Below are 11,954 nucleotides of genomic sequence, written 5' to 3' on the forward strand. Positions count from 1 at the left end.
TCAACTCATCTGAACATTTGAGCAGCTCTCGGCAAAAAGACAAAATCAGGGTCCGTAAAAAAGTTTATTGTTCATGCACTGTTCTGACCCAATTTATCTTTTTTGCCGAGTGCTGCTCAAGTGTCCAAATGAGTCGAAATTTGGAGCGGACATCACGCATCAAATTATCTACCACACACAATTTTTTTTTAAATTTTTTCTAGCATTTGTTTTGATTGTTTGGCTGGCCGGGAACAGATGAGCCTGGCCACCGAGTTGAATTTTCGCTTTGCTAATTTAAAAGTTAGTCAACCGGTGTTTCTCTTTGTAAATCGATTGTTCTAGGCCGTTCCATGCGAAACGAACGGCCAAATGGCCTCCTTAACGGCATCTTCAACTTAAGACCCGCAAAGCTTCAGTATATGTCCGGTTGGATACATTTGTTGACTTTTGCAATCAACGGGGAACCGTATCGGTCCGCGAAGCGGTCCTGACGTCCGTTTTCGGTAAATTGGAGACAAAAGGAGGAGAGATATACCGGAGTCTGGACATCCACTTGACCAACCAAAAGCCTCCGCATGGTCTTCTTCTCTTCTTTCTCTCCGCACATGCATGATCACCCTCTCCTCTGAGCCGAACAACACACCACAATATCCCACCACATGCATGGTCCTCACCTACTTTTTCTCCTCCTAGCTGCATACTTTGTAATTAGCGTTGGATGGCTCACATCCGCATCATGTTTGCGGACCACGGACATATACCGGAGGAATTGCTGGCCGGCATTGGAGATGCCCTAACCTTCTGACCATCCTTTTCATCTTCTTCCCAAAACCGCCTAAGACCACTGGCGTAAACTTCCTAACTTCACTGCCTTCGGCCGACGCCGACCCACCGTCCCCGCCCACCGCCGTGTTGGGCCCACCCCAACTATCCTTCTAAATTGCTGGATCAACAGAAGATTCCGACAAACCGGCACTCCACTCGTCTCCATCAGCGTTGAGGCCTCGATATCACTTGCCCGGGCACTGCCATCGACGGCTTCGGTGATGCGCCTCATCGCCTGCTTCATATAAGTGCCGTAGATTTGAACTGGGATTAGCTCAAAACCGCGACACGTTTTATGGATCGGAGGTAGTAGCTCGGATCAGAGAGGTAGTAGCTCCTGACATTTGAAGTCTCTGTGGTAGTGCTAGCACTAAGAGTTTGCTGGGAACAAAATAATGTCCAAATCCTGCCCCACTTGCAGCATAAAGCAAATGAGTTACTAGATGCCTAGTGAAGAATGTACACCAACTAGAATTAATATTGCCACTTCTCGGCCGGTAGCATTAATTAATTATGATCTGGCTTCCGGTTCTCCGTCTCTCGTAGTAGTATCTCTACGTACGATGACGGATTAAATACATTAAACACGGAGAGATGCGTGCTGTGTGCGTGGAACATGCGTGCGTGTGGGCTGGCACTTGATGAGTCGCAGAAGGTCAAAAAAGCCTGGCCTAGAGAGATCGAGAGGGAGAAAGATATCGGGCTCGAATCATATCTTGTCTTAGCATCGAGTGGCAAAGCGTGTTAGTTAGGCTCAATCAATCAAAGTCTCAAACAGATCTCTCACTCAAACCAGAGTGGAGGCATATATTTTCTCCCAGTCGTGGAGCCGCAAGCACGGCCCGACCAAAGCCGGACGGCGCCGACGGTTCAGACGACACGCGCCCCGATCATCCGAGCCGTGACACGGTCGGGTCGGCGGTCCCGGCGCCGGTGCACGCCCCCTGGCCTGGACCTGGATCGCACTGGCCCTACCCGTCCACGTCCGCGTCACGCTCCGAGCTCCGTGGCCGCCGTTTTCCGGCCGTCCTCTCCACCCGTTTCCCATGGCTTTGCCGATGCGATGTCACCAGCTCGTGCATGTACGGCCATCCTCGGAGCTTTCATCCGCCAGCTATGATTGATGTGATCGGGATAAGGTGTACTGCTTTTCCTTTTCCAGAAACGCACTGCAAGCTCCGCAGGTTGCGGTTTACCTACGACGATGTCTTAGAATTTTCGAACCCTGGTCTCGGCTTGGACAAAACTCTCGGAATAATCTGTGTTGGTTGGTTCGAAATGCATGAACAGAATAATAATGGAATCCAGTCCCACTTGCAGCATAAAAAGCAAGAGAGTTGGATACTGATGAAGGAATTAATGCTGCTCATATCTCTGCCGGAAGCATTTATTTTTGAAAGATCCAGCATCGCTGACATTCATTGATAATAGCAGAGAGCAACGAAAAACAACAAGGTGGTGAAGGTCCTAGGACCTGAAGATCCGAAGATCAAAGAAAAAGAAAAACAACAGCCCTAGTAGCTGCAACACTACACTCCATACAATCCACACAAGCCAACGCAGCTCTGACTCCGATGATGAACTACGAAGGAACTAGGCAAGGTTGGCATCACGGAGGATCACCGAACGAACAACCTGTCACGCGTCATCGTATACCACCTGGCCCCGTCACCGCGGCTTCGACTTCACAGCCGGAAGCATTTATAGTGTCGCTCTTCTTTCTTCCCGTGTACTGAAAGCAAGAAGTTGGGTTAAATACACAGAAGCATGTGTGTCTGACATGCATGTGTCGTGGCGTCCAGGATTGAACAAGACCTTGGCAGTTACATCCAACCCCAATGCTTTTAAACCACCACAAACCATGTATTCGAGCAAGTGGCGGTTCAAAAAACATGCTCAGCGGCTACCATGCTCCAAAAATCCGCTTTGGCTGTTATGTACCTCTTCAAAAATCCGCTTTGGCTATTAAGAAAAAATTATGACTGCCATGAGTTTAAAGAAAGTGTTTTGTGCGTTTGAAAAATGTTCAACATGTTCTTTTTATGGAAAATGTTACACATGTGTTAAAATTTTTAACGTTATTTGAAAATTTTCGTCATGCATTCAATTTTTTTTTGCATGTGTATTTAAAAAAGGTTCAACATGTTTTTTAGAATATGTTTAACACGTATTTAAAAATTGTTGTCCAAAATTATTTTTACATTACAAAGAAACATGGTTGGCATGTTTTGATACATTTTAGTAATTTAATATTATTACAAAATAATTTTGATATATGTTGAATAGTTTACAAAATACAACAGTCAAATTTTAATAATTGGGTATTTCAGAAATACAATGAAGATATATAAATTTACAAAATAATTTTTAGTATACTTTGAACAATTTAAATCGATGTAAAGTTCATTTTACCTCTTCAAAGTAGACAATAATGAAAAAAGAAAAATATTTTTATTGTATTTTTATGTTCGCGTGTCAGAAGACTAAACGTGAACTTGGAAAATAATAAATAAAATGATGGATAACGTATCAGACAAATTGCAGAGCAATGCGTGGACTTGGTCTACATATCTTTCTAGCTAATTCTTGTACGAAAAGCATATTTCACCCGCGTGGCTAGATCGTGCTGGTTGTTAATTAGGAGGTATTTTTTATGTTGTTTCTCTCTAGCATAGTACATAGCATTTGAGGGACAGATCACCAGCGGCTATTATAAAAAATTACATGAAAACTTTAAAAGAGAAGAAAAACAAAAAAAGGAAAGAACAAAATAAACACTATTAAAACCAGTGAAAACATAGAAAAGAAAGAAGCACGCGGAAAAAAGGAAAAGAAAAACAAGCGATACCTTCTCAAAACTGAAAAAACGGCCAGCCCCGAGAAGCCCAGAGACACTGACCCTTACATGCGGGGTCATACCATCCCAAAGCCCATGATGCAGCATGAGGCTTCAAATCTAGCGAGTTTAGTATCACCATAGCATCTCCAGAGCACCCGATGCACCAAGGGGCTCCAAATCTAGGGAGCTTAGTTTCTGAATAGATTAATATATACATGTAAAATAAAATCTTAGTTTTGCAGGAGGAAATCTACATCACATATCAAAGTAACAACCAAGCTGATAGGCGACAATGAATCGGATAGGCGACTATGAACTTGGTTAGCCTACTAGTCTCTCTCTCCGAGGTTGTACTCAAATCTATGTAAGCTAGATTACCATGTTTAATCCATACATAACCTTTTATTTTAGAATCTAGCCCAAGCTCTTGTATACATCAGACAAAACCTGTCATCTAGATGAGCATACCAAATATACAAATTGTATGTAAGCATGCGATATGTTTACATTCGTTGATGATCGAGCTATTTCAATACCATGTATATGCTGAACTTATTACCAAATTTTACTTGCGGCAAATTTCCAGTCTGTGCAATTTATACTCTACAAGGTTCTATGAATATCCACACCTAATACTACAGTACAAATCACTATTTAGGTATAGTTGGACATTATTTTTTAAACCACTAACATGATATTTAATGAAACAAAACTATGCATGAACATGCACACATACACAAAAATATGTACGTGTTTTTATATAATTTGTAGAATTTTCACAAAAATAATTAAAAAATAACTTCTATTACATCACTTAATTTGAACTTAGCATTAAAAACTGATCAATAATATACATTACAACTTATAACAAAGAAGACTAGTTAGCTATACCAACTACAAGTAAAAAAACTATACCAACTAAATTATGTGGCTAACTATAACAACTAAGTATAAAAAATTATACTCCGTAATATTTTAATATGATAAAATAAAAGGAAATAAGTATAAAAGTTTGGTACAAAATATTTATTTCATTTTGCCGCATGAGCTCCTCCTCGAGGCCGACCCGCGTCCCCGCGCAACGCCTCCACCCCGGCCGCCACCCGCGCAGCCACGGCCTCCGCCTGCCGCTCTACCGCGTGGCGACGGCCTGGACGCGAAGAAGCTGATGGAGATGATGGCGGCGTTGTGCCAGCGGAGCGCGCATCAGTGCGCGCTAATCGGGGCCCTGGCGGAGCGAGTGGACACGCGGGAGTGCGTAGTCCGGCGGGTGGAGGAGGCCGACCAGCGCCGGCGGAGGATCAAGAAGACTAACAAAGACGGCAAGAAGAGCATAAAGGGCAAGAGGGGGAAAAGAATCATCTCCATATAGTATAAACAAATGTCAAAATGGGGGTGAGGTTTAGCAGTGTTGGCACTAAACATCTGGATGTTACACACAACAACTGGCTTCGGGGTTTCCGGGTTCAGCCCATGTGGAATCCGGCGGATTGGTAGTTGTTCGACAGCTTGGGCCGCTTGATCACCGCAAGTACTCCGGCTGCCAGCGAGAAGACCGAGGCCAGGGCGAAGGCCGGGACGTTCCCTCCCCCAAGAGCTTGTCCCATGGGCTAGCTTCGAGTGACACTACTAACTACAAAGTAGAATGTGGTCGACAGTCGTAAAGGTCAGGACACGTTCAGCGATGATGCATGGCATTGGAGATCATTCTAGGTGTAAGGGTCGACCTGAGGAGCGACGATGGTGAGATTCAGAACTCCTGTAGCCAAACCTGGACATGTGCAGACATTCTCAGTCGAGAATAACAACTGAAACATACTTCAAAGAAGCAAACACCGGAACACAAACCTTGTCCGCCTCCTGTTCCGGCAGTCAACTCAGCATACAGAGAGAACGGAACACTGTAAGTGATCTGCATATGCAAGAGCAGAGGGTATAAGACATCTTCCAGTTGCACCAAAGAAGGTGTTGAGGGTCTGGTACTAACCGAGAGTGGCAATCCAAGAAAAGAGAAAAGAATGAGCGTTGAAGTCTTGACTGATTTATCTGCTCCAACAATGTGTTGAAGCTTGCTCGAGTACAGGTCATGGGAGATCCAACTCAGTATTGTTGTAGCCAACATGCAGGCAAACACTATGAAGTTGCTGATTGCCCAAACCAATCTTGCACCAATCATCCGGCATAACCACCAGATATCGCCGACCCAGCAGAAAACGCCACTGCCATTGTTGCCCAGCGAACCTTTCGCCTGAAGTCGTTTCTCATAGATAGCATCTCGTTGTTGAAGGCTTCCGTAGTGAAACTCCTTGCCGCCACCAACTTCGACAAATGTTGGCGCTCACGCAGTCGCTAGCCTCTCGCAACAACGAGGGAGAGGTAGGATGAGGAGGTAAGAGGCGACTTAGGTTTGAGTGGCGGTGAACATGGAAAAGGGAGGACAAGGTCGTAGTTGTTAAGTCAGGGCAATGTTACTCGGGCTGAGACCAGGCGACATAATATCATGTGATCACGCGTCTAAAAAGTCAATTTCAAATGTTTCAAAATATTTTTGAAGAAAATGTGAATGTTTCAAGGACATGTGTCGATGTCGTCCGAAACATTCACATCCAAACTCGAAATACTCATTGAGAAACAAAATAGACAAATCCAGCATGAATAGTGTCAAGAGAGACAAAAGCTGACATCAAGATTTTTTTTCTCAATGTGTATTGAAGTTTGGTTATGATATTTTAGGGCTTGGACAAAACTCTCCGAATAATCTGTGTTGGTTCGAAATACATGAACGAAATAACGATGGGATCTAGTCCCACTTGCAGCATAAAAGATCAAGTACAATAAGATGACGTACAACGGGTTTGAGGAGTCCGGCTGTAGATGTTTTTAGGGCCTTTTTAATTCGCAGGATTCTAAAAACATCGGAACAGAAAAAACATATGATTGAAATACCATGCCCATCTCAATTCTACATGATTTTGGGTTGTTTGATTGCATTATAAAAAAAATAGATTTGAATGGATGCTAGGAATCCTATAAAAAGTAGTACAAACAAATCCTTTAAAAAAATCTGTAGGATAAATGCATGAGCAAAATAATGATGGAATCCAGTCCCACTTGCAGTATAAAGCAAAAGAGTTGGATACTGATGAAGGAGTCAATGCTCGTTAAATCTTTGCCGTAAGCATTTGTAATCTCGCTTTTCTTTCTTCTCGCGCACTGTAAGCAAGAGGTTGGCTTAAATACGGAGACGCATGTGCAGGATTGAACAAGACGTCGTACTACTATACTATACTACGTGTTGGTTAGCTCCAACGAATGATGCGTCGGTCGGATGGACATGGCACTTGGTTTGCAGAATCTCAAACTGATCTCTCACTCACACGGGAATGGAGGCGCATATATTTTCTGCTAGCCGTGGAACCGCAAGCAAGGCCGGAGCGCCCACCCTAGACCAAAGCCGGACGGCGCCGACGGTTCAGACGACGCGCATGCCGAGCTGTGACACGGTCGGCGGTCCCGGCGCCGGTGCACGCCCCCTGGCCTGGACCTGGACCTGGATCGCAGTGCATCATTGGACGGAGGGAGTAGTAAATAGTAGGGAGCACTAAGAATCTGTGAGATCGTGTTCTGAAAACATAATGCATCCTTGAAAATATTCAAAACAAATGACAACACAAGACCATTTTTATCTTGAATTGGATCATGCTCGTTGTTACCGGTTGGCAGTGGAAACCAACCTCTTTTAGGTCGTATAAATATGAGAAATAAAATATATATTATGTTGTAAAGAAGGCCCCCAAAAATTGTAGCTCTAAATTCGACCTCTGCCTTCGAAAGCCGAAAGGACAAAAATTCTGTTGGGAAGGGTGTCCAGTACTATTCACCCAAAGTTGATACTTGGATGCACTCGTCCTGACGCACGTGGAAGAAGACTTTTCAATTATCATCAACAAGGTTAGGCCGGCTTATGAGAGCGGACACAATGGCCGTTTGGTGGTTCGAAGACCTCAATATAATTTTTATTATGTTTGGGGTACTTTGTATTTCTGGTAAACTTTGATAATAAATAAGAGTCCTTGTCGCCCTGAAAACTTTATATTTTTTGTTTCATTAACCGCAGATCAATTTTGAGCTCAATATTTTTGGACTTGTACATATATACCTTGTATGGATGTTGTAAAGGGTTTAAAAATATTCATCAAATATGATTTTGATGAGTTGATCCTACAATCTCACAACCGGGGCCTTTTTTGATTCATAAGATGAAATGTCAAGGGAATAGAAAACCCATAGAGATGGCATGCATGCCATTGTTTTATAGGGAAAGCGATGTTATTCACATGATAGAAATCTTATCATGTAGTCTAGCCTAATGTTTTTTCCTTTCAAATGTGAAGGATTGGTTCCTATACTACATAAGAACATAAATCCATTCCTAAAAAACAAAGGGCTCCACAATTTTTTTTTCAACAAAACTTTTACCCCTTTCAATTCTTTAGAGCAACTTTAGCAGAGTCTGTCGTATTCGCGGCCGTTATAACGCGTATAAAGCGCATTCCATAATTTTTTTTGAGGCTGTGGAATCGAAGCGCAAACACAAATTCAAAATTTTAGGCAATCAAACAACGACTAACTCGATTAATTTGTTACTAAAGTTGAATAAGAACATAAATACATTCAATTCAATGATAATAGGTACCAAAATCATCGCATTTACATATAATTTCTGATTTAAAATTTCATTAAGAAACATTTACATAATACTAAACATATGCAATGTCGCTATTCAACATTGCTTGCTACCGCATGCCGAGGCCTTCTAGTCCTCATCGTCATCCTTGTCGTCGAGCTCGTCGAGGATGTCATCGTCGGCAAGTGGTAGACTGAGCCTCTAACGGCACACCCGCTCTCTAGAGCTCAACATCCTCAGCTACTCGCGAATGAGGAGCTCCATCTGCATCTTTTCCTTTAGCATGTCGTCATCTTATATTTAAAAATACCAGCTTATACAATAATTATATACTAAAAATATTCACGTATTTTTTCAAAAAGAAAAAGAAGTGTGAAAATAGGTGTCCATGTATGTCTACAAATGTATACATATAGCTTGAAAAAAATGGACACATAAAAAAGAGGTGAAAAACTTAAACATAATCAACCAAGTAAAAATATAAAAACAGAAAAATCAAAAGTAAAAAAATTAAAAAATATAAATTATACAAATAAACGGAAAGGAAAAAATATAACGAAAGAAATAGATTAAAGAAGGGAAAAATAAATTGAGCCGAGTCTAAAATCACGAGACCTCCTAGGGCGACGAGAGGCATAACAATTTTTTGAGGCAAACGAAAGGCATAACAAACCCCCAACCCCCATGCGCCTTGAGCCGGCGCATGTGGGGGACGGAGCGCTCCTGTTTTTGTTTTGCTTTGTTAGCTTCAAACAATGTATTTGCCTAAAAAAAACTTCAAACAATGTTCATGAAAATTTGCAAAATGTGCACCAAATTTTAAATGTTCCCAATCACAAAAAAATCGTAATTTAAACAATATCTACATATTGTTTTCAGGAATTTGAAATTTTGATCCTGTAAATCATTAAATCTAAATTTCGAAAATTATTAAATTTAACAAATATCAAAAAATTGATAATTTTTATCAGACCTACAAAAGTCCGTGAAATTGAAAATATTACAACATTTTTCAAAAATTCACAAATTTGAACAATATTCCCATATTTTCATAAATGTCCTCAGATTTGAAAATTGTTCCCAAAATTTACAATTGTTCATGCATTTGGAAAATGTTGTGGTATTCAAAACACTTGCCAAATTTTAAGAATATTCACAATATTGAAATCTGTTTCCATATTCTTAAAATTGCTCACCAATGAAAAATAATGAAAAAGAGAAAAATACACAGAGAAAAAATAGGTTCAGAGAAAGTAGCCGTGTATTTCTATCTGCCGCTCGTTAGGGCAAGTTGCCGGAGTGACGGACAGGACAGATCCACGAGCGTTCGGGATGGATCTGCCCGTTAAATTTTGCAGCGATTCCGGTTTTATGAATGGTTCCCCACCGGTTTTGGGGAACCTTCTAGGAGGTTCCTGAACTGTTTTTGTTTCATTTTTTTAATCTTTCTGTTTCTTTCTTGTTTGTCCTGTTTCTTTCTTTTATTTTTTGTGTTTACTACTTTCTTTCGTTTTTTCTTGTTTCAAGTTTTTTCCTCAAAAAACGTTAGTGTTTCTCACAAATTGTTCAAAACTTGAAAAAATGTTCTCGCTTTACAAAATTATGTTCCCAAAATTCAAAAAATGTTCGCACTTTCCCGAAATTGTGCAGAAATTCAAAATGTGTTCATTTCTGAAATGTTTGTTCCGAAATCTAAAAATGTTATTAATTTTATAAAATTATTCAGATATTTGAAAAAATGTTTCTCATTCCCAAATTTATTTTGGCGGTTTCGAAAGTTTGATCATAAGTTCAATAAATATTCCTGTTTTTCCACTTTTGTTCACAAACTCAAAAAATGTACGCGATTTTCCAAAAAAAGTTTGCAAATTTGTGGAAATGTTGTTTTTTAAAATTGGTTTGGGTTTCAAAATTTTCTCAGAAGCTAAGAAGATGTTTCTGGTTTTACAAATTTTGTCCACAAATTCAAAAAATGTCCGTGATTTAAACAGAATCAGAAATATGAAAAAAATGTTCAGATTTTTCCTAATTTTTGTCAAGGTTTCAAAAATTGTTCGCATATGCAAAAAACAATTCTCTTTACAAGTTCTTTTTCAGATGTTCAATAAATATTTCCTTTTTCTAAAAAAAATATCGTGTTTAAAAAATATTAATGTTTTCAAATGTTATAAAGTGGAATCATATTATTGAGATTCGTAAAGTTTTAATATTAAAATAAATCAATGCAGGTAATAGGATTAGGGCGCTGGTATGGCTCGCTTCATGTGAAACTATAGCTCGACTAGCCTACATGGAGCCGGTAGTGCGCCGGCCCAGTAGCCACGTGTGTTCATCACACTGATGTCACAATTCTGATTTTTTCTTGCTTTTTTATATTTTAAAGAAGTAAATACATAGATTAAAAATAATAATTTTGTTATTCTTTAAAGTGCTATTCACACATTTAAATAATGTTCATTTAGGGTAGAAAAACATATTCGCTCAACTTTTAGAAAATGTTTGTACCACTAAAAAAAGATGAAGTTTATTTTTTTACCCATTTCAAGAAATACATGATATTATTGAAAAGTTGCTATACAATGTATTTTCTAGTGTATTTCAGAAAATGTATATTACACTGAAAAATGTTCACGCATTTTAAACCATGCTTGTGATTTTCTAAAAAAGTTATACAAAATAAACATGACCGATAGTTTAAACTAAAGTTTTGTATCATTGAAAAAAATGTTTGAACTTGTATTTGAAAAGTGTTTAACACATATTAAAAAATGTTCAAAAACCTGTATCTTAGAAAAATGTTAATTATTTATTTAAAATGGTGAACATATATAAAAAATGTTTTAAATATATATAAAAATATGCAATATGTATGAAAAAAATGTCTCCTTTGTTTGAATTTTTTTTTCTCGATGTATACAAAAAATTATACTACGTATGAAAAACTTTAGACCTATGTTGGCAAAAAACAGAAGAAAAAAACATGTAAAAACCAAGAAAACAAAGAAAGTTACAAGAAAGGAAAAAATACATGAAATTTGAGAAGTTGGTTGGGCATGCTATGCAGCCCACATTGTTTTCTTTCCAGGAGGGCTAGCAAAACTGCGACAACCAATTGTCCTAAGAGTATTGTCCAAAAAAAATTGTCCTAAGAGTACCTCAAACAGGTGATGTAAAAAAATTATAGGGTAGGACAGAAGATTTTACATCACCACAACTGCTATTGCTTTAACAAGTACTGTAAAATTTTGTCTCGCATCCTTGGTCGCTGTTTTCTTCTCCGGATTTGCTAAATATTGAAACCAATAATGATATGATAAAACTTACGAAATCACAACATGCATAACCAAACAACATATGAAATTCCAGTTCCAATTCACTAATCAAATTCAAATTCAAACCGCAAGCATTGTGCATGATAAACTTAAAAATGTGCATATATGAATACATAGCCCTCTCAAATATCTCATTGCCTTAATTGCTTGTTTCCTCTTCATGACTTGCTATTGCCATTGTTACCATCATTCCATACATATATGCACAATATCATGACAACTAATGAGAAAAATCGGAGACGTTTCCTAAAGAATATGAGAAGTCATGATTTTTTTTACCTTTCAATCA

This window comes from Aegilops tauschii, chromosome 4 (genome assembly GCF_002575655.3).
Source record: "Aegilops tauschii subsp. strangulata cultivar AL8/78 chromosome 4, Aet v6.0, whole genome shotgun sequence".
Taxonomy (NCBI): domain Eukaryota; kingdom Viridiplantae; phylum Streptophyta; class Magnoliopsida; order Poales; family Poaceae; genus Aegilops; species Aegilops tauschii.